This window comes from Chenopodium album, chromosome 16 (assembly GCF_948465745.1).
Source record: "Chenopodium album chromosome 16, dcCheAlbu1.1, whole genome shotgun sequence".
Classification (NCBI taxonomy): domain Eukaryota; kingdom Viridiplantae; phylum Streptophyta; class Magnoliopsida; order Caryophyllales; family Amaranthaceae; genus Chenopodium; species Chenopodium album.
In genome coordinates this window covers 11047426-11071582 of record NC_137849.1, presented here as the reverse complement: position 1 = coordinate 11071582, position 24157 = coordinate 11047426, and positions in this window count along the sequence as shown.

Below are 24157 nucleotides of genomic sequence, written 5' to 3'. Positions count from 1 at the left end.
TGCATTTTCTTCTTTACTTGTTTGTTTTTCTTTGATTCTAGGAAGTTGGCGATGTTCAAGAGGCTCAATAGCATTCTTCTCAGAGTTTTCAAGCCAAAGAGATGACCCGATTTCTCCATTTGAAGCCCAAAAGCAAAGGAGTCCAAGAGCAAGGTCTTCAAGGATGCGCCCTCATACCGTGTGGGCATGAAAAGGTGGTGTCGAACCGCGCATGGGAATGAGAGGCCGCATCTTTTGAGGTCTCTTTTGGACGTCTAACTAACTTCCCCTTAGTTAGTTTTATTATATATATATTTCCTTCATTTTTAGAGAGAGAATTATTCCTTGTTTTAGATTTTGATTAGAATTTTAGAGAGAGAATCTCTTAATTTTGTGATATTGTTCTTAGATTTTACAGAGAGAAACTTGGTGTTTGATGATTGTGATATTGAGATCCTCATTCCTCTTTGATATTGATCAAAGTTTTGTAAGAATCCTTTACTTTTCAATGCAATTTTATGTTTGATTTTGGTATATTGTTGAATTTCTATTGTTTAGCTTGAATTTGATTGTTGAAGTTTGAATTACAATGTTGATGATAAGAATTATGATTTCTTTTGTTATGCTTTTCAATTTCACCATGATTAGTGAGTAGTTCCTTTGCTAGGTAATGTGGTGAAGCATGTATTAGTGATAATCTATAGCTAATTTGGGGTTTTTGATTGATTTGTTGATATGATTAAATTGGTTGATGAAATTTGTGCATGTACTTGGTTTGAAGAGGAGTATCTAACCTTGATGATCATGCTACATTGCATAATAGCTTTCAATGACACGAACAATTGATTTGGAATGCTATAATTATCTATTGATCTTGATTAGCAATTTTCCTTTGAAGTCATTTGTAGAGACATCTAGCTTGACCCTAGGAAATAGCTTCTTGAGTGATCTTGATTGCATATTTTGTTTTCCCTCGCATTTCTTAGTTGATCGAATTCCCTCGAATTAGCAAGTTTATTATCAATGCATGTGGATCCTAAATTCCCTAGTGTTTTGACAATTGATTTATATTTGATTTGTTTGATTGATTTGACTTCAATAGTTTAGACCAACCCATTCTCTTTAGTTTTCGGAATAGCTTAGCCTCAACTTTAGTGAAACCGCCTTCCCTTGGGTTCGACCTAGACTTTCCCTATACCTTGGGTTGGGTTTAGATTCATAAATTTTGTTTTGACTGGGAAATCTAACTTCTAACGACCTAGGTATTACCGCCGTCAGAATCATAAAGTTTCAATCTTGTGATAGAAATTTCATTTATCTTCATATCGGAAGATATAATTTTTCAAGGATTCACAGTTAAAGTTGAAATCTTTATTTGAATTTTGTGTTCATAATTCCAACTCCCCTTTATTTTTGTCAAATTTCATGATTAATTTAAGTTAATTAAATTAATAGTGAGAATATCCCAATTCATTTTATTGCATCAAATTGAACCAATTTTATTAAAGAATAGTTCTTGGAAATAATTTTTGTTTTGTGCACTTAAATGAATTTATTAAGATGGACTTGTTATTTTTCATTTTGCTCATTAAATAAATTCTAAAATTAATTTGGAATTAATTAAATAAGTCACACAAAATTCGAAATTAAACTCGAGGTTTTGGCACGCAAACTAAGGCAAAACCACCCTTGGCTAGCCGGGCTGCACAACAGCCCTCATGTGGCTGCCAAGGCGTGGTTGCTGCTTGGTACCAGCGTGGTTGGCGCTTGTTGACCAGCAACATGGCGCGCCATGGCCAGCAAGGCAGCAGCAGCATGGCAGCAGCTAGCATGCTGTGCGTGCCATGCGCGCTGCTCTCTGTGTGTGTGTGTGTGGCTGTGCGAGGCATGTGCGGCTGGGCGAGCGTGAGCATGTGCGTATGATGCTTGGTGCATAAGGGAGGTTAGTGCGCGACTAGCCAAGGCCTGGTGCCTAGCAAACCAAACATTGTTGCTTGGTGCTAGGCACACGAAAACGTTGGGCTATGTTTTGCGTTTTGCCGTTTTATTTATTTTAATTATTTTATCATGTTTATTAATTTTAATTAAAATGTTGGAGGCTAGGCATTTGTTTTGAGCGGCACTTGCAAAATTTTATTTTGGAAAAATTTTGCGTTTGCCGGCTTAATTAATTGGATTAGTTAAGATGGATGCGAAATTTTAATTGGGCTTAATTACATAATCGGTTAAACAACTTTGACTAGTTTTAATTAGGCGCGTTAATCGGATTAACCACCTAAGTTAGTTACTAGTTTACGCATGTTTGTGCATTGTTACTTGATTATTGTTGTAAAATGCATGGGTCATTCACAAATAGTGAATGGATGAATGGAATGTATATTCTCTCACAGGTTTTATAAAATGGCAACTAGTGGGGCCCGATTAGGATAGAAAATACGGACTGCGTTCCGTCATGTATTTTTGTAAATCTAAATACGGTCTGCGAACCGTTGAGTATTTTTGTACCTTAATATTTAGATTAATCCTAATTGTAGATACTAGTATTTGCATTATTTTGGTTATGTCTTAAAGACAGAGGTTCTTGGAAGACTAAGCCATGGAGTTGCAAAAGAAGACCCTTGAAGACTTGAAGACTCAAGGGGTCATGCTAGTTGCCAAACGCATCATTTACTTATGTTTTCGATATATATTTATATATATATGAATTATATGTTAGATGCATGTTTAGGATTTCAAATGTTGCGATGATTAATTAAGTTCACTTAAATCAACCAACATAGAAACCCTAGGTCCCTAAAATATTGAGTAAAATTTGCCTCTGCAAAACAACACTTATCGACCTATTGAGAGTAGTGATGGGCTACGCCAAAGCGAGGCATCACTATTACTCTTAGGATACGTAAGGCATACAAGGTATGCATGTTGGTTTTGGTTAAACTCAACGATATGAGTGATGGAGTCCTAACATGTCGTGGAAAAGTGGGTAAGTTTTTGAGAGAGCATTAGATGCGACGATTTCTCTAACCAAGAGTGGCTTGGAGCCATTAGCAAAGAGTTGCTTACCTTAGAATATTAAGTGTTAAGACAAGCCAAAGCATGCTTAACTACTCATTGATTCTTTAGATCTTGGAATCGACTTATTCTCACAAAATGGGGACAATTTAATGTGTGAATAAGACGTTTAAATAAGTTTGATAAATATGCATGATTTCAATCTTATTTAAGTATTATGATAGGTTTTTCATTTCAAATTCTTTCAATTGTAGAACCATGTCTGCAAATAACTCAAACAACTAATTCTCGTTGCGCTCAATTCTCGACAAGAAGAAGTTAAGTGGGCCAAATTTTCTTGATTGGCAAAGGAACTTGCGTATAGTTCTCATGCAAGAGCAAAAGGAATATGTCCTTGATGAGGAAATGCCCGAGACTCCCAATGAGAAAGTGACTCAGGCTACCCTAAACCGATGGCAAACTGCCAATCGGGATGTCAAATGCATCATGTTGGCCATAATGTCTCTCGACCTTCAAAAGATTTTCTTTGAGAAGGAGAAAGATTTTGAGATCATTTCTGAGCTACTAAATACGTTCCAAGAGCAGGCCCAAACTGAAAGGTTTGAAACTTACAGGCAGATCCTTGAGAGTAAGCTCAAGAAAGTAGAGCTGGTTAGCCCACATGTACTCAAAATGATAGGATTATTTGAGAACATGGAAAGGCTTGATGCATGGTATTCAACTGAGATGGCAATTGACATCATTCTCCACTCGCTGTGCAAAGGCTATGATCAGCTCAAGATTCACCGAGCTTCAAGGGATGTCGAAGCAAGCCGAGCAAACGCTCAAGGATGAGGGGAAGCATGATATGCTCATGATCAAAGAAGGCAACCCGTTAAAGCACTCAGGCAAGAAGAAGAAAGGCTTTAAGGGGAAGGGTAAGAAGACCTTTCCGCCTAAGCTAAAAGCTGCCAAAAAAACAAGGAGAAGGTAGCATCTTCTAAATCTAATTCCGAATGCTTCTATTGCAAGAAGAAGGGACATTGGAAGAGAGATTGCCTCAAATTCTAGGCAGATAAGAAGAACAAAACCGTTGCTTCTGGATCAAGTATATTCGTTATAGAATTAAACTTCACTAGCTCAGCATCCTGGGTATCAGATACCGGATGTGGCTCACACCTTTGTTCCAATTCTCATGGACTAAGGAACACTAGGAGGCTAGCGATGGGAGAGGTTGAACTTCGGGTCGGCAATGGAGCCAGAATTGCGGCCGTATCCGTAGGAACTCTCAGTTTGTCTTTGCCCTCGGGGCTAGTTTTAGAACTTAAAAACTGTTATTATTTTCCCAACATTACCAAAAATATTATTTCATGCATCATTAGACCATTGAGTCAAATGAGACATACTTGTGGCATTGTCGTCTTGTCCACATTAACATCAAATGCATCAAGAAACTTGTACAGGAAGGTATTCTTGACTTATTCGATTTACAATTATTTGAGAATTGCGAAGGATGTTTATTAGGCAAGATGATAAAGCAGTCATTCTCCAAGCTAGGAGAAAGGGCAGGTGACTTGTTGGGTCTAATACACACTGATGTATGTGGACTAATGAGCACAACCATAAGAAACAGCCATCGATATTTTATAGATATGGATATGTCTACCTTATGTTGCACAAATCTGAATCGTTTGAAAAGTTCAAAGAATTTCAGAGTGAAGTTGAAAATCAGCTTGGCAAGAAAATCAAAGCCCTTCGATCGGATCGAGGTGGTGAATACTTGAGCTAATAATTCGATGACCATCTGAAAGAAAAGGGTATACTTTCGGAAGAGACACCTCCAGGAACTCCACAATGGAACGGAGTTTCCGAAAGGAGAAATTGAACCTTGCTAGACATGGTACGATCAACAATGGGTCTTAGTGATCTTACTATCTCTTTCTAGGGACACGCACTTCTAACCGCTACACTAACACTGAACAGTGCTCCATCAAAAGCTGTAGAAAAGACTCTATACGAGCTATGGACGAAGAAACCTCCAAGGTTGTCTTTTCTCAAGTTATGGGGATGCGAAGCATATGTCAAGAAATTAATTTCTGACAAACTTCACCCCAAATCTGACAAGGTTTTCTTTTTGGGCTACCCAAAAGAAACCAAAGGGTATTACATGTACAACAAATTCGAGAACAAAGTGTTTGTTGCTCGCGATGGTGTCTTTTTGGAGAAGGAACACCTTTCCAAAATGACAAGTGGGAGGAAAATCGAACTCGATGAAATTCGAGAGGACGAGCAACAAAATCAGATTGACATTCAAAGTGATCAAACAACATCTGTTAACGCTAGTCAAAATGTGCAAAGTCAAATCAACAATGAAAATGCTCAGTCGGTTACCCTACATAGGTCGCAGAGGCTGAGGTCTTAACCTGATAGGTATCTTGGTGTTGTATTAACCAAGAATCAGGACATCCTAGTAATGGATTGAGATGAACTGGCAACCTATAAGCAAGCGATGCCGAGCACCGACTTTGCTAAATGGCAAGAGGCCATGAGATCTGAAATGGATTCCATGTTTGAAAATCAAGTCTGGGACTTGGTTGACTTACCCGAAGGTTACACACCTATCGGATGTAAGTGGATTTTCAAATTAAAAACCGACAAAGATGGAAATGTATTCATTTACAAAGCTAGACTGGTAGCAAAAGGTTACAGTCAAATTCATGGTATTGATTACGATGAAACCTTTCCTCCGGTCGCAATACTTAAATCCATTGGGATCCTCCTAGCGATTGCTGCATATTACAACTATGAAATATGACAGATGGACGTCAAAACCGCCTCCCTTAATGAAATTTTGGAAGAAACTGTGTATATGACATAGCCTGAAGGTTTTGTCGACCAAAACAATGCTGGGAAGGTATGTAAGCTTAAAAAATTCATTTATGGACTAAAGCAAGCTAGCAGAAGTTAGAATCTGCAATTCGATGAAGCCATCAGTAAGTTTGGTTTTATCAAGAATCCAGATGAATCTTATGTTTACAAGAAGGTTAGTGGGAGTGACATCGCCTTCCTAATCTTATATGTCGATGACATATTGCTCATTGGAAACAGCATTCCGATGTTAGAGTTTGTAAAGGCCTGGCGTGGAAAATGTTTTTCAATGAATGACTTGGGAGAGGCTCAGTACATATTGGGCATCAAGATCTATAGGGATAGATATAAGAGGATGATTGGATTGAGCCAGAGTACTTACATCGATAAGGTACTAGCACGATTCAGTATGTAGGAGGCCAAAAGAGGTCACCTACCCATGTGACATGGCGTAATTCTAAGCAAGAAGCAGTGTCCAAAGACACCTGATGAGCGAGAAAGGATGAATTAGATTCCATATGCTTCGCTTATTGGATCGATCATGTATGCCATGATATGTACTAGGCCAAATGTATCGTATACCTTGACTGCTACGAGCCAATACCAATCGAACCTAGGAGAGGCGCATTGGACTACGGCCAAGAACATCCTAAAGTATCTGAAAAGGAACAAGGATAAATTCCTGGTATATGGTGGCTCAGAAGAATTGGTTGTTAAAGGTTATACCGACGCAAGGTTCCAAATAGTAACAGAGGATTTCAAATCACAGTCTGGATATGTGTTCTGTCTAAATGGATATGTTACAACAATGGAGTTATTGCTCAGGCCATAGAGCCAAGGGAACATCAGAAGGTCAAAAATGTCAATCGACGATCTCACATGATAAGGGAATGGAAATCAGAGGGTGAAATCAGAAATTTGTAAAGTTGGAACGGACGACAATGTAGCCGATCTACTTACCAAACCTTACTTACCAAACCTCTACCTCAAGTGAAGCACAACAAGCACGTTGAGGAAGTAGGAATCAAGCACGTTGGAGATTGGCTTTGATTTCCCTGTTTAGTGTTTTAATTAATTTTTGAACATTTTAATGTAAGACACTAAGATGAACCATTCAGGTTTTGGAGTAATTTAATTTCATGCAATATTATCACTCTGTTTCTATTAATTGTGGTTTAGAATTAAATATTGAGTCCATTCGATTATGAGAATATTCAAAATAGGGTATCAAGACCAGTCTTGGATAAAGAAACACCTACTAAGTGAACATTGAATATTATAATCGAAAATTATCCTTAATCGAGGTCATTTAAATGATGGACGATTAATGACCGCTTGAGATTAGTGTGTAGTTTGATTTATAGCACCGTTTCTTGTGCTACAAGGACATGATTGTCGTAAATCATTTGCACAGGTATTGGTTTAGAACCATACTGGATCGACCTATGAGAATACTTTAAGAGATTTAAAAATCTTTATAAGTATACTTCTCATTATGGCTATCGGAACCGCTTTCCTCGACCATGAGTATTGTGAGTTCTCTTGTTTGAGTACTAGTCCGCTTTGATGTTCGTTAAACGTCTGTCGTACATGGGGATTATAACGGCAACACTCGGGCTGCTAGGTCCTCTTAGTAAGAGAAGCTTACATTACAAGACTGGGAATGTCCCCCTGCTAACAATAGGAAACATGTCTTTGTTGTTTACGACCTCTCGAAGAGCGAGACTGTGAAAAGACATGGCCGTGCTCGGATGGATTTTAGAAATCATCTATTTATTGACAGTCACACTCGGATTTCGAGAAACACTTTTGGACGTAATAAGGATGACGAATTATGTTACCTTATAGTTCATGAAGAGACATTAAGTGACATAGGAAAAAGGCTATACACTAAAAGCGCACTTGTCCAGAAGGACAAGTGGGAGATTGAAAGGAATGGTATCCTTCGAACAAGTGTATTATTCCGATAGAGGGTTTGGAGCTATTGGAAAGCTATTAATTCAGTAAGTTCAAGTGATCGGAATGCCTAAGTGGAGGTCGCTTTTGATCAGTAATATTAATGCATAATTAATATTACAGCTTAATCTTGACTGAACCCTTCGGTTCACACCCAAGCAACTAACGATCCGGCACGACAAATTAATCCGAAAGGAATTAATGAGTCACCCGAGTATTATGAACAAAGACGTCGGATTCCGAGCTTAGAGCGTCAGAACCGAATCTCAAAAGTCGAGCAAAAATTTAGGAATTGGCGAGACGGGAAATTGATTCAAGTAACAACTAAAAACCCTAGCTACACGATGGCTAGGGAAGTGCACCACGTGGCAGCACACGTGGCAGCCACCAAGTGGCACCGCGCCACGTTAGCAGCCACAAAGTGGCAGCGTACCAAGGTGGCAGCATGCCACGTGGCAGCGCGCCAAGATGGTAGCATGCCACGTAGCAGTGCGCCACGTTGGCAGCCACCAAGGTGGCAGCGTGCCACGTTGGCAGTGCCATGTGGCAATGGGCCGCGGACCTGGGTGACGGGTTATGGACACAGGCTGAAGGGGTAGCGGCCCAACTGAATCCAACTTAGGGCTCAAGGTTAGGTGCCACATGGTTAGCTCACAATGCATGTGAGTTGCCTTGGAGAGCAAGTGAGGAAGTGGTCCTCACCTAACCATGTGAAACTTGTTACTTAGTTATTCCTTGGTTTATTTAACTAAGGATTGAATTCAACATTCTTTCCATGTGGGATCTTTTTTGTGAAAAAGTCCCACATTGAAAGATGAATGGAATTGACAAGGAAGCACTCCTTATAAATAGCCAAGGCATACCTTGGGATTATTCACTTGAGTAAGAGCTTAATTAGGCATCTCCACTTGAGAGAAAACCTATAAGCTCATTAATTACTCGGATTGTCTTTTTGGTCGGACTTGGCTATCCTCCAAGTAGTAGACCGATCGGGTCGAGTTCTGGGTGGACTTCATTGGAGGTCCCTGCCATTTGTGAGGCTCGGCTTTGTCAAGTAAGAGCTCCATCTGGTTGAGCGATGCATGCTACAAGGGTAATTTCGTCTTTTCTCTATTCTTGTTATTTATGCATTTTGTTATATTAATTGTGAGTTTGTTCTTGGGCTCGGGTTTTATTTCCGCTGTAAGTCGGACTCATCGAAACCTAACAGAATGTCCCCCTACTAACAATAGGGAACATGTCTCTGTTGTTTACAAGGCCTCTCGAAGAGCGAGACTATGAAAATGCATGGTCGTGCTTGGATAGAATTTAGAAATCATCCGTTTATTTGACAGACAAACTCGAGTTTCGAGAAACACTTCTGGACGTAATAAGGATGGCGAATAATCTTACCTTATACTTCATGAAGAGACATTAAGTGACATAGGAAAAAGACTATACACTAAAAGCACACTTGTTCGGAAGGATAAGTGGGAAATTGAAAGGAATGGTTCCCTTCGAACATGTGCTAGGGGAACTTGGTATAGCAAGGTTGCTAGCATCCACACCAAACCGAGCCTAGGCTGGCTGGTTGGTGCTTCGGCATGCTTGCGCACCACTGCTAGCAGGGCTGCTAGCACATGCCTAGCAAGCTGTGCTAGCATGTGCGGGCAACAGCAGTAGCATCGAGCTAGCAGCGCTAGCTAGCTGGCAGCGCTAGCTAGCTGGCAGCGCACTAGCACGTTAGCACTGCTAGCAGCGTGGCGCGCACAACCCTCGGCCAGCAGCCTGCAAGCAATGCGTGGCGTGCTGGGATGAGGCAACAGCACTACTGCACAAAGCAGTAGGCCCAGCCACGCACACCAAGCGCAAGTAAGACTGTTTGGGTGCTAAGGCTTGACGTGCCACGTGGCAGCCGCTCATTGGAGCTAAGGGTGATGAGTGACGGTTTTTGGGAGCCTTGGGGGATCAAGTATTGGTCTCCCCCCCCCCCTTGTGGTCCTTACATAACCTCTCCTCTTATAATGCCACTTGTTGATTAATTAGTTGTTGACTATTTCCTTTTATTTTTGATTTAAAAATATAAAGGGAAAATTGATTTTACCAACTCTCCCACATTGATGGGAGAGTGGATTTCTCACTTGAGTTTCCCTATAAATATCCCACTTTGAGAATTGGGAAAAATCACTTGAGTAAGCTCAATAAGGCATCTCCACTTGAGAGAAAACCTTTAAGCTCATTAATTTTTCAAGTAGTGTTTTGGTCCGACTTGGCAAACCTCCAACTAAGAGGCCGGTTGGGGTCGTGTTGTGGGTGGATATTGTCGGAGGCCGTTGCGCTTGCGAGACTTAGCTTTATCAAGTAAGAGCTCCGTTGGTCGAGCGAAGCACGCTACAAGGGTAATTTAGTCTTTTCTCTAATCTTGTTAATTATGCATTTTGGTTATATTAATTGAGAGTTTTTCCTTTGGCTCGGGTTTTATTTCCGCAATGAGTTAGACTCATCGAAACCCAATAGTTTTAGGATAGCTTTTTTTTAGTTTAGTTAGGTTCCCAATTGCGAAGTTGTCCCTTCGTAATTTTGAGTCGCATTCGAAGGGTATCATAAAAAAAATCGTTTTAAAAAAATGTGACACAAATAAAAAAAAAGGTGCTTAAAAAAAATTGCACGACCAACGCAAGAGCCAGGGATGGGCGCGTCTCCCGCGTGCAACCTAGTTACTTGTGCGCGCCTACTGTTACAAGATCTTTTTGATTCCTCAAGGATAATTGACTCGTACAAACAATATCATTATTAATGAATTATTTAAAGGCGATGTTATCCATTCGAATGCGTCTTGCGTCTTTTTCCTTTTTCTTTTTTCTTCCTTTTGTCTTCTAAACAAGCGTATCGATTTCCTTAACCTTTCGTACTATCTTTAGGGCCGGTTTCCAAGCTTGGGAATGAAGACTCCCAGGCGCTTGCATTCTAAGTTTACCATCAAACAATTCACTCCTTTCAAATGATCTTCCCTTAACAACTCACTCTAGTCCAACAACAATGTCAGCCATAGAGCAACTCCAAGAAGAGATTGTTCGTTTGAGAGAGGAAAGGCTCAAGAGGCCGAAGGGAGAAGAATTAAGAAACTTGAAAAAGCTGAAAAGAAAAATGCCGAAGCTTTGGCTTTGCAACAAAAGATGAATGAACTATCCATAAAAAAGAAGTCATTGGAGAAGCTTGTTCTTTGTTCCACAATGGGGAACAAGTACTTCGACGCAAAAAAGTTTGCTCCTCATACAGGACTCACTTTACCAGAAAGGTTCGTAGCTACGAACTTGCCAATATTCAAGGTAACCAATAATCCAAAAAATCATCTAATGAGTTTTACTAGCACCATGGATTTAAAGGGAGTTGATCCTAAGCTTTATGCTTTAACTTTCCCTTTATCTCTAGACCTAGCTGTGAGAGAGTGGTACTATGGGCTAGATGTTAAGTTCAAGACATCATGGGAAGATGTAGTTTCGGCTTTCATCACCCAATATGAGAGTAACGTGGAGTTCAAATCAACTTTGCGTGAACTTTAAATGCTTAAGCAAGCCGACGACAAAGGTTTCCTTGCTTTCTATGGTGGATGGAGAGAAAAGGCGGCTCACCTTTCCCAAAGGCCACCTGAACTCGAGTTGGTACAAAAGTTCATTGACAATTGTCATGAAAAGTATAAAAAACATCTACGCTACCTTTGTTTAGACACTTTTCAAAAGGTCTATTTTGTGGCTACTAGGATTGTAGATGATCTCGCTAGAGAAAAGGCAAACAAGCCTCATCATTATCAACCTAAGAACAACTACAAAAAGGGGAATGATAACACTTCATCCTCTATTAATGTATTTGCGACTTCCACGCAATATAACAACACAATGAAATATCATAGTAATGACCCTCGGAAAAGATGGACAAGAGAAAGAAGATTTACACAATTTCCTGTGAGCTATAAAGAGTTGCTAGAAAAACTAAATGAAAAAGGATTGCTAGCACCAATGGGGCCAACGCCACCCACTCCTCCAGAAAAAAGAAACTCTCAATGGGATTGCAATGCCTATTCTGCTTATCATAGAGGTGTTGGACATAATACTGAACGTTGCTTTGTCCTAAAGCACAACATTCAAGATATAGTAGATGATGGGAGAATTCCCACGCCTAAACCCAACAATATATCCCTATTGGGAACATTTCACATTGATGAGGATCATATGGGAAGCGATACATTCAATTATTTGAATTATATCACTCCTATAGGGAAGCCTCTAACCACAACACTCATAGGGGCAACTAATGAAGTGTGTGGGTTATGGGACAACGACTACCAAGACTTATACGTTTCTAAGTATGTCGCCGTCCCACCTCCAACTTGTCTCCAAAACGAAACAAGTGGAGCGCTTGATTGGGATCATTTCTTGGGGAAATCACAAGATTTATCAAATCTTTCCTTGGATGAAAAATGACATCAAACACAACTCATGGAGCACCTTGAAATGGAGGCATATTCAAAGCCTCTAAAAGAAAGTTAGTTCACGAGCTCTACAACTAACCCAAACGAGATAGATCATTTAACTCGTTCTGCGCGAGTTTATCAAACGCAACCAAATGGATTTTCAACCACTCAAAATCAATTTCAAATCCAGTACCACCTCCATTTGAGGTGGAAGATCCATTGGTTAAATAACTTCGCCAATCTAAGGCAAATGTTAACATTGGGAACTCCTAAGTACTTCTAAAGAACAAAGGAATTCTCTTATGAATGCTCTAACTACATTGTCTGTAAGTACGAACACAACTCCACAGGATCTCGTTAGCTTGCTTACTAGCGAAAAATCCAACAAATCAATCACTATCAAGTTTAGGTTGAACTATCAAGTTCTTCCTATGACTATACATGCTTCTCCTCTTAAAATAGCAATAAATGATCAATCACTTTTAGAAATAAACCATGATAATGATGAAGAGGACATGTGGGGATTCGCCGCGGAGGCAATTTACACACTAGAAATGGAGGAAAGACTTGAAGAACCATTCAAGCCTGATCTATATTCTACCCCAATAGTAAACAACATCTTATTCAAGAGTAGTTACTTTCCTGGGATGCCTTTGGGAATAGGAATAAAAAATCTCTTTTACTTCCTATCCCAAAGAAAAGCTTTTCTTTTGGATTGGGATATAAGCCAACCAAAGAAGAACTCAAGTCTCACGATGCTAAGATCAAAGCACGTAGAGACAATAACAAGAAAGGGATAATCTCTTTACTCCCATCCTACAATCAAACTCTCAACGGACGATTCGTTAGGGAGGGAGAAGATTACCCATGCTATGACTTTCCAGAACCATTAGTTCTAGAAGGTATCGAGAAGCCTGGATTCAAAATATTCCACAATTACTGCTTCTTGAATGACGACTTTGAAATCGTCCAATCAAAACACCCAACTCCAGGGTGCTATGATTGGCAAGCATTTAACTTGCTATTTGGACTAGAGCAAAACCATATTGCTACAGTGACTAATCATAATGCCATCCAAGATGTAGCTTTTGGCCAACCTCGTTGATCAATCCTTCCAACGAAACCTTTGAGCATGGATAGAGAAGGTTTTTCAAGTGGGTTAACCATAAAGGTGACAAGCTGGAGAACACCACAAGCGAAGGGGAGATGTTCGAAGAATCTGATGATTAGTCTAGTCTAGATTTTAAGGAAGCTGAAAATTTAGGTCTTGTGGCCATTATTGAGTCTTTATTTTCTAGTTCTAAGGATGAGGATCCCAAAAAGGATTCTCCTCTCGATGTACTTTCTTTTGATTTCAATAATATGAGATCTATTTCCGAGTATATGCCTTCTCTTTAATCTTTTGAATGCTATAATAATCAATCTAATGAAGATGATAACATTTAAAAACTGGTTGAATTAATGAATGAACGAGAACAAAATAAACATGTAATTGAAGAAACTGAAACATTCAATATAGGAACTAATGAAAATAAGAAAGAAGTCAAAATTGGCTTAACATTAAATCCGGAAGAGCGATCGATACTCATATCGACGCTTAAAGAATTCTAAGACGTGTTCGCTTGGTCATACAAGGACATGCCTTGAGTAGATAGGGAAATCGTGGAACACACCATTCCCTTGAACCCTACCTCTAAACCATTAAAACAAAAACTTCGACGAATGAAACCTGATGTCGCCTTGAAAATAAAAGAAGAGGTATAAAAACAATTAGACGCTGGTTTCATGTGCGTATGTAATTACCTAGAATGGGTAGCAAACATCGTCCCAGTCCCTAAAAAGGATGGACGAGTTCGCATGTGTGTTGACTTTAGGGACCTCAACAAGGGTAGCCCTAAAGACAATTTTCCTCTACCTCATATTGACATATTGGTAGATAACACGGCTGAACATGCAATGTTATCCTTTATGGATGGATACGTAGGTTACAACCAAATCCTAATGGCAAAAGAAGACGAAGAAAATACATTCTTTATTACCCCTTGGGGTATGTATTGCTATACAGTCATGCCATTTGATTTAAAAAATACAGGAGTTACGTACCAAAGGACGGTTATGACTCTCTTGCATGATATGATGCATAAAGAAATAGAAGTGTATGTGGATGACATGATTGTGAAGTCTAAAGATAGAATAGGACATATAAAAGCTTTACACAAATTCTTCACTCGCATAAAAGAATATAAAATGTGATTGAATCCACAAAAATGTGCCTTCGGAGTGACTTCCGGCAAGTTACTCCGATACGTAGTAAGCACACGTGGTATTGAGATCAATCACTCTAAAATAAAGGCAATTGTTGATATCCTTCCCCCTTAAACAGAAAAAGAAATTATAGGGGGTTCTTTGGAAAACTACAGTACATTAGTCGATTCATCAATAAGTTGACAATGACTTGTGAGCTAATATTCAAAAAACTAAAAAAAGAAGAAAAACATGAATGCGACGATCAATGCCAAGAGGCCTTTGAGAAAATCAAAGACTATCTCAAAAGTTTACCAGTTTTAGCACCACCACTACCCAAACTACCTCTTAGGCTATACATCACCGTTACAGATACGACCACAGGAGCCATGTTAGCACAAAAGGTAGAAAAAGTAGAACGTGAAATATACTATATAAGTAAAAAATTCATCCAATACAAAACAAAGTATAGCACCTTGGAAAAAACAAGTTTAGCATTAGTGTGGGCAACCTAAAAATTACGACATTATATGCTACACCACACCGCTCATGTGATTTCACAACAAAATCCGATAAAGTATTGTTTGAACAACCACCCATATAAGGAAGAATATCCAAATGGTTGGTGATGTTGGCCGAATTTGAACTAAAATATATTTATTAAAAATCAAAAAAAGGAAAAGTAATATCCGATTTTCTAGCTCAACATCCTGTTCAAACAAGTCATGCAAAAACTACTCATCTTCCGGATAAAGAGATTCTCATACCACAAGATGACAAATGGGTAATGTACTTTGATGGCGCGTCCAATAAAAAAGGATGTGCTGTAGGAGTGTTACTCATAAGTGTAGAGGGAGCTCATACTCCAATCTTTGTCAAACTAGACTTTGAGGCTAATAATAATGCCGCGGAATGTGAAGCGTGCATTATTGGATTAGAAGTAGCAGCAAGCATAGGTGTGCAAAAATTAGAGGTATATGGAGATTCAATTTTGATAATAAATCATATACTAAAAAAATGGAAAACTAAAAACTCCACAATGATATTGTACCAAGCACACCTAGAGGTATATGGAGAACTCATCGATCATTTTAATTATATTGACTTTAAATATCTCCCAAAGGATGAGAATCAATTTGCTGATGCGCTAGCAAAATTAGCCTCAATGATCAACATTCCAGATCACTTAAATATGATGCCATTATGCGTTGATAGAAGAAATGAACCAGCTTATTGCAACGCAATAGAGAAAATAAATGGCATCGAAGGAAAAAGTCATTGGTATGATCATATCCTCCAATACATTATTCATGGCACATATCCTGCAAATACTTCATCAAAAGACCAACGAGCTTTGAGAACACTCGCAGCCCAATATGGTTTATTAAATGGTCAATTATGCAAAAACGGACCCAATGGTCAAAGCTTATTGTGCATAGACCAACCCAAATCCACGCGCCTTATGCAGGATACTCACAAAGGTGTTTGTGGACCTCACATGAATGGAGAAATGCTTGCTAAAATAATCTCACGACAAGGGTACTTTTGTTCCACCATGGAACATGATTGCATATAATATGTCAAGAAATGTCCAGAGTGCCAAATGTTTGCTAATTTACAACACCTCCCACCATCTGAACTATATAACTTCACTTCCCCTTGGCTCTTTTCGACTTGGGGAATTGACATAATTGGTAAAGTTTCTCCAACAGGAGCAGGAGGACACGAGTATGTACTAGTAGCCATTGATTACTTTACTAAGTGGATCGAGGCTGCTTCTTACGTTAACATCACTTCTAAACGTGTCGCAATGTTTCTCGAACAAAACATATTTTGTAGATATGGAGTTCCACATGAACTAATTAGTGACCAGGGATCTCAATTCAAAGCAGAATTTGAGACCCTCTTGGCTCGTTATAAAGTGAAACATCATCATTCGTCTCCATATAGACCCCAAATGAATGGAGTAGTAGAATCGACAAATAAAAACATAACAGTCATCAATAAGAAAATGGTAGAAAATTATAAAGACTGGTCGAATAAACTACACTTCTCCCTATGGGGTTATAGAACATCCATACAAACATCAATAGGAGTAACTCCATACTCCTTAGTTTTCGGCATGGACGCAGTTCAACCAGTTGAACTAGAAATACCATTCCTACGCGTCGTACTCGAAAGTAAGCTACCGGAAGCTTAATAGGTACGAGCAAGGTATGAAGAGCTTTTATTCCTCGATGAACGACGATTAAAAGCTTTGCATCATGTACAAGCCTACCAACGACGCATCGCGCAACACTTAACAAAAGGGTACGACCCCGTAATATTAATGAAGGTGACTTTGTACTAAAAGAGGTTTGGGGTCCACCAACCGATCCAAGAGGGAAATTCAAACCTACTTGGATAGGACCATACCTCGTAATTGAAATTCTATCAAGAGGAGCCATTCGATTAATGGATATTGGTGGCGATGAAACCCGTCAGGTAATAAACATTGATCGACTTAAAAAGTATTACATATAAAAAAAATCCGGATAAACTCATTCATTCATAATTAACAATCATGTCTCTTAGCATTCAAATAAAGATTCTAAGTGTTATGCACTTTACCGAATCACACGGTAAAGCTCATAACACTTGGGGGGGGGGGGGTAATAAAAAAAACATATACCATTCAAAGTGTTTAGATTTTTTCGAACATCATGAAAAAACTCTTCACACTTGGGGGGGTAATGATGATTAAAAAAAATAATTTAACGCTCGTAGAACAGGTGTCGCGCGTAACTAAATGAGTTGTGCACGCATGTCACGCGCAACAAAATAAGTTGTGCGTGCCACCTGATGACGAACAACGAACCCAGAATTTTACGCTTGAATAAAATTTTGATTTTTACTAACGATAAAATAAGGGTGTTTTCAAACATTATGTATACTCGGAAAACAACAAAATTAAACTCCGATTTAAGTTATTAAACAAAGTTTGATTAATTTTTCATTTAATTTCTACAAGTAGGATCAAAGAAAAATTGAAAAAAAATAAATATATAACTCTTTTTGCAAAGAACTACGCAAAGACCTGATTTCGTAATACGAATATGTAGGCAATCTTTATGATTTGGTCGTATAATTAAAAAAAAAAGGAGCTCATTTTTATTCCAAACAAAATTCAAAAGACATCATAGAACTAGATAATAAGTAATTAAAAAAAAACATAGTAGTGATTACAGTACACTTTATTCAAAAAAAAATTTATTAAACTATTAATATTGTGTAACACTCTAAGGTTTTACTATATCCTCAATCGTCACAGTTGAAGGAGGAGTAATTTCCATTGCAGTATTCTCAGCAGCCTTAGAGCTTCCCCCTTCGCTCTTCTTTGTGACCTAAACGTTGTTCTTCAATTAAGGAATAGGGGCCCTTTCAACTCTCTTTCCCTTGTCCTTAGTATTTGATGGAGCCTTCTTGCGAGGATTTGATGAAGGTCCCTTAATCTTGATGCCTTGTTGCGCGGGTTGAGGAAGGGCCTTCCTTTTAGGTTCCCTTGAACGAGCCTTAGGTGATGAGGAGAAGTCTAATTTTCTTCTCACTCCTTTGTTTTGGACATTAGGAGGAGGATTATTAGCCGAATGCATCGAAGGCTTGGGTGGATTGCGAGCCGATGCGGCTTGATTTTGTTGACGAGCCTTATTTAACTCTCCCATGTCTGCCGCATTCATCCAAGCCTTGTAAAAGGAAGATTACACTATGCTCGCCGTGGGATTTTGCACTACCCACTAAGGAAGACTAGACCAATATTCCATCCAACGAGGAATTCTTTTAGGTTTAAAGTTCACATCTTTCAGGTTTCATCCTATACTGTCTCATCACCCTGCAAGGAAAGATGTAAGTAGTACTAGAGAGGCCTAAAATCCTAATGTAGGGTCAATTAAAACTATTCCCGATCCTACTACTCATGTTCTACCAAGGAATCACAAAGCATTTGTTAGGAACCCCATGACAGAAAAAGGACATCCATTCTTCCTTATTCTTATGTTTGTAAAGAATATGACGACCAGGGAACGTTCTCACTCCGTTAGCCTCGAGATTTTGGGGCTGATCAACAATTCACAAGCGCTCCATGAGCCAAATCTGAAAAAAAAGAAGAAAAAAAATTTAATTTGCGACATTACACCAGCAGGTGGCGTGCACATAACAATCCGTCGCGCATGCCACTCACGCGCATCCTGAAAGATTGCGCTGGTCTGAGCAGCACGACTTTCAAGGCTGCACTGAGATACGGCGTAAAAAAATAAAATAAAATAAAAAACATACGTGTAAAAGGAGAGGACTTCCGGTGAAACCGTTCTCGTTTAGGTCTCCTTTGAGGCGATTCAAGCAAAGTACAGTTTCTGCCAGAGCTAAGGGAGCGGGTGAATGACATCCCTCTATTTGCTCCACTATGGATGGAATAATTCCCGTATTCTTTACCTGTCCTAAGCAAACAATTGACAACAAGACAAAAACACAAAGCACGAATTTTAAAACGTTGTTTAGTCAAGTTGTCACGAGGGGCGACGAAATGTTCAATAAATTGAATTACATTCAAGCCTTCCTCTGTCCCAATTTCGGCCATATCATTGTCATTCAAGCAAAAAAATCGTTGAAACACAGGTTTGGAATCTGACAAGGTAGGGGCATACGTCACGGGTAGAATATTTGCAGGGAAGCCTAGTAGAGACTCAAACTCGCCAGGTAATGGGACAATTTCATCCCCTTTAAAAAGGAAAAGATGGTGGTTTGAGTCCCAATGATTAACTGTAGCATGGAGGAAATCGAAATTTATGTTGAGTTGCATATAGCTTAATAGAGGGTTAAGGTGGTATATTTTAAAGGCCAATTTATCCTCGGTAGAAAGGGAAGTGACCCATTGTTTCAAACATTGCTCAAATGTTTTTACCATTGTTTAAACCAAAAAACAAAGAAAAAAAGTATAAAAGAGCAATAATTTTCAATATGAATAATACTACTAACAAATGAATGATCAAAAGCCTACACGAAACCATGTTTAAATAGACCTGAATGGGGTAATTTTTCTCCAATTTTCGCCCAAAGGAAAGTTCACCCGCAGGTGGTGCGCGCATCTCATGAGTTGCGCGCGCTTGCCACGCGCAACCAATTTACATGCGTGCGACAGCCGCGCGCAACCCATCTAGTTTCGCATGCCCAATTTTGTCATGATATGTGGTTGGTTTATTTCCGTATTTCAAACTATCAAATTATGGAATATCAACGAAATCTTATAACTAATCCATACACTTGCCTTTGTCAGTTTTGTTTCCTTTCTTTATTCTTTTTTATTTTATTTTTTCCTTTCTTTTTCTAACTTCCCTTTTATTTCTTTTTTTATTTTATTTTAATTTCTTTTTTTCCCTTTCACCCTTTTTCTTTCCCCTTTGTTTTCTTTTCATTTTTTCTTTTCTTTTCTTTTTCGTTATTTTTCCGGGGGGGGGGGTGGGTAAGTCGGGAACCTTTTGCCTCCCTCGGAAAATTTTTCTCTTTTAAACTACTTATGGAAATAAAATATGATGTATACAAAAAAAAATGTGTGTCATATGTAAAATGGTAAAAATATAAAAATGTACATTTTCCATAAGCCAAAAAAAAATAATAAAAATGGAAGTCAGGATGCTCGGCGACTCCCGAAAGGCTGCTGTACATCCTGCGAAATCTAAAACAAAGATTAACACACAAAACGTGTAATAACTTTGATATAAAAAAAGACAAGTAAACAAACATACCGCGACCATCTGATGATCACGGCATGACAAAGCCACGAGGGCTCTCCGATAAAAAGCTCGGAAAGCGCGCATAGTCCTCACCATGCCGTTTAATGTCTCTCGCGGAACTTGTTCCAAAAAATAGTGATAAATGACGGTTATAAAATAAATGAATATGATATATGGAAAAGAAAAACATATACATGTACAGAATAAACATACCGACTCAACCGTCTCTTGTACGAACGGTATGTCCTCATCCTCTGCAGCTGGAAGAATCTCACGAATTACCGAGCCAAAAGTGTCGATATACGTGATCTCCACCGTAGGAGGCACCTAACCACCCAGCTCGACTCGCTGAAAATACAATAATAAAGGAGTCAAAGTTCCGAACAAAAGTCAAAGAAAAGGAAAAAAAGAAATACTAACCGGAACGAACGTTGGAAAAGGAGTCAGCCTAGATGCAACGACTGTCTTGTAAGATTCACCCGGATTAACTAGCTGCTCCGCTAGACAACCAAGGATCGCTTGAGCTTGATCCTCGGTAGACAGCAGGTCCGGACGCAACATCCGGATAGGAGGGTCTGTAGGAACTAAAGGCTCCTCGGACGAGAATTGCCAGAAGACACGCTCGCCTAAGAACCAAGCATCCGTCATCTAGAACACAGAGAGTCCCTGATAAAGGGCTCGGAAACGGCGGCAAACCATACCTGCCCGGATAGCCTCAGGGACCCCGACGATCAAACTCCAACGACGGAGATCGATCTACAAAACACAACTATATGAGAAAATCATTCAAAAAATAAATACATGGAAATGTGTATTGTCAAAATAATACTCACCGACGCACGAGTCGCCGAAAGAATCCTCTGGCGAAAGTCGCCGGCTGAAGTTGCTCGTCTCTTCCTAATCGTAACCTAACGATGGTCGATAGGAAAGCGAGCCTCCCCAAGTATCCTAAGGGCTAGAAAAGGCATGTACGAGTACCCCCAAACCTAAAAAAAGGAATATAATTAATCAAAAGCCAAAATGGTGATAAAAAAAATATACAAAAGATTAAGATAAGTACGCACCTCGAGGATACGACCATGCCACGAAATGGAGATCCAAGGAACCTTAGTAGCTGCCGCGGAATCCATTACCCGAGTCGCTTTTCCCATAGCTGTAAGCATACGGGCATACGACACCTCTGCCGAACTTAGGTTACCCACTTGCCCCAAATTACTAAGGCAAACGAGTAATCCGATAGCGAAACGCTTTCCACGATCACTCAGAATAGTGACGGAAAGAACGTGGGCAATGTATATCTGAGCCAGCTGCTCAGGTGAACACTGTCGATCTACCTCGTTAGCAGACAGCTCGTCGGTAAGAACCGAGTACGGACAAGACTGCGTGTACATATGAAGGGCTGCCGCAAGACGGTCCCCTACGAGATCGCGCAGCCTCTCGTCTGACCCCTTCACGGCCTCTATAACCACAGGCTCGCCCCGAAAGGAAATCCCGTGATCATGGAGAAGACGAAAGGGGTAACCGTCATCTCTCCCCATGGGAAGTGGAAAGTGTTGGTGGAATACCACAAAAACACCAGTAACCCACGAAGAAAAGCTAACGATGCAGGCTGACTCGATAAATCCCGAAGAGTCGCCAGGTGGGGGCTGATCCCCGAAAGCTCCACCACCTCCTTTACCACGTCGGGTAAACTCTCAAAACGACCTCTCAAGTCACCCAAGCCGTATACACGCACGTTAGGCTCGTTCTAAAGAAAATATATGAGAAAATGTGGTTATGATTTTTCAAAATAAAAGAGAGAAAGAAAGAAACGATGAAAGGACGGGGGCGCAAAAGAACTCACTATGCCGCGCCAACTCCAAATCGAAACATGATGGTCTGGGTCCCACTTAAGGACCTGAGGGTCCCGGTTGGGAGGAGCCTCCTAGACCACATCCTCATTGGCGACGTCGATTATCCCCGACGCATCGCTCTCGAACCTCCTCACGAGGACGTGTCACCCTCTTTCGAGGGCGAACCGCCTCGTAAGGCACAGGCACTTCTAGGTCCTCCTCAGCATCGACAAATGGAGGAGAGTCCATACTATAATCGACGAAATGCCTTATTAGTTTACTTTCCTAAAAGACTAATATACGTGTTCTAGACCCGTTTCGGCAGCATAACGACTGCCGAGAGGGGAAAACACAAAAATCGAATGCCACCCACGCTAGGGGGCTACGATACCTGCTGTTAAACTTAGTAAATGGGGGTTTTAACACCCACAAAAGCCATCCTATATCAGTGCAACTAAAGTATTCTAGAGATTATATTCCTAAATCTCTAAGAATCAACTATTTTTAGATGAATAACAATAACATAAACATGATTATCGTCTACCAAACAATCTTGAGGTTCGAACATGGAAAAAACAAGCTAAAGTGTATACTTCGCGCCATTTTTTCGGATTCAAAATTTTCAAAACATGATTCATGAAAGCAATTGTAGTTTAAATACTATAATTCACTTCATAATCAACAAGTATAACCAAATGAGCAAGCAAAAACAACAAATTCGAACTAAATTCAAAAAAAAAAAAAAATCAAGAACGCACTTAAACAAAGAAATGCTCATACAAGGTTCAATACTCAACCATTTTTCGTGAATTTTGTTGAAAAACACTCCTTAAACATAGCATAACAACATAGAACAGAAAATTCCAAGAATAATGGACCGAATAAAAAAACCCCCAAATTTGAAAATTGGGGTTTTATGGTTCAATTTTCCCCAAATTTCACCAGAAAAACGAAGTAAAAAAGGCAAAAACCTACATTGGATTGTGGAAAATATGAATAGGGGATGAGATTTACTTCCTTTAGCTTTAAAAAACAAAAAATTTCGAGCTTTTTAGAGAGAGAAAGAGTCGAAAATGGCAAAGAAAGAAGAGAGAGAGCGAAATGAAAATCGCGCTCAGCGATTTCCTTTTGATGACTTAAACGTCGCGCGCAACTCAATCAATTGCATGTGACAGCCCAACGCAACTTAGAACAATGTGCGTACCTGACCAACGTGATTCACTAAGTTGCGCGCGGATACTGGTCACTTAAAAGATCGGTACTTTGATTTCGATTCATTTGATTTATTTCTAACAGTTTTTGCTCGTTATCAGACGTGATGGCGTGCAAATTATCGAAATCTTTTAATTGCTTTGCATCTTGTAGTTTATTTTCTTCTTTGATAGTTTTTTGCATCATCCTGTATGCACACCGTGCTTTGTGCCTACCTTAAGCATATGTTTTGGACGTTTTTTGTGAGCATGTCTTAAAATGTTCCGTAGTGGTGCTTTGCGTAAAAGCTCCCATAGACAGGTTTTTCATTTTACAGTACTGACTTTAGAAATGTCACGTTATTTTCTTTCTTTTTGGCGTCCACAGCAAAAAGGATGGCGTTATCATACAACGTAAAATTCTATGGCGTAGGTGTTGCGTAAAATTTCACCTCTTCCTCAGCAACGTGATCTACCTCCCGTAACGAAAACGGTAGAACTTCTTTACAAACTTTAGGCGTTAGCTAAAACGAGTCGACTGGCGTGCCGAACCATCAAGAACAGACACTTCTCGATTGAAAGAAAATACGGTAGTTAGTGAGCTTACTAGCTTACTGGACAGTTAGGGTGTCTGTCCACCCCCTGTATAGAGAGCGACATACCGAAGTGGCACCTATTTAGACACGTGCCCCCAGTCCTGAGACGCGTGTTTTCATCTTGTGGACAAAACTGCTGAGAGAGTTGCCGATTTTCTTCTCTTTCACTAGATTTGGATATGTGCCTCCAGTCCTGAGACATGTATTTTTATCTTGTGGACCCAGAATACTGCATTTTCGCAAGAGAGTGTCAAAACCTCTATTCACGTGTTAGGCTACGAATGCC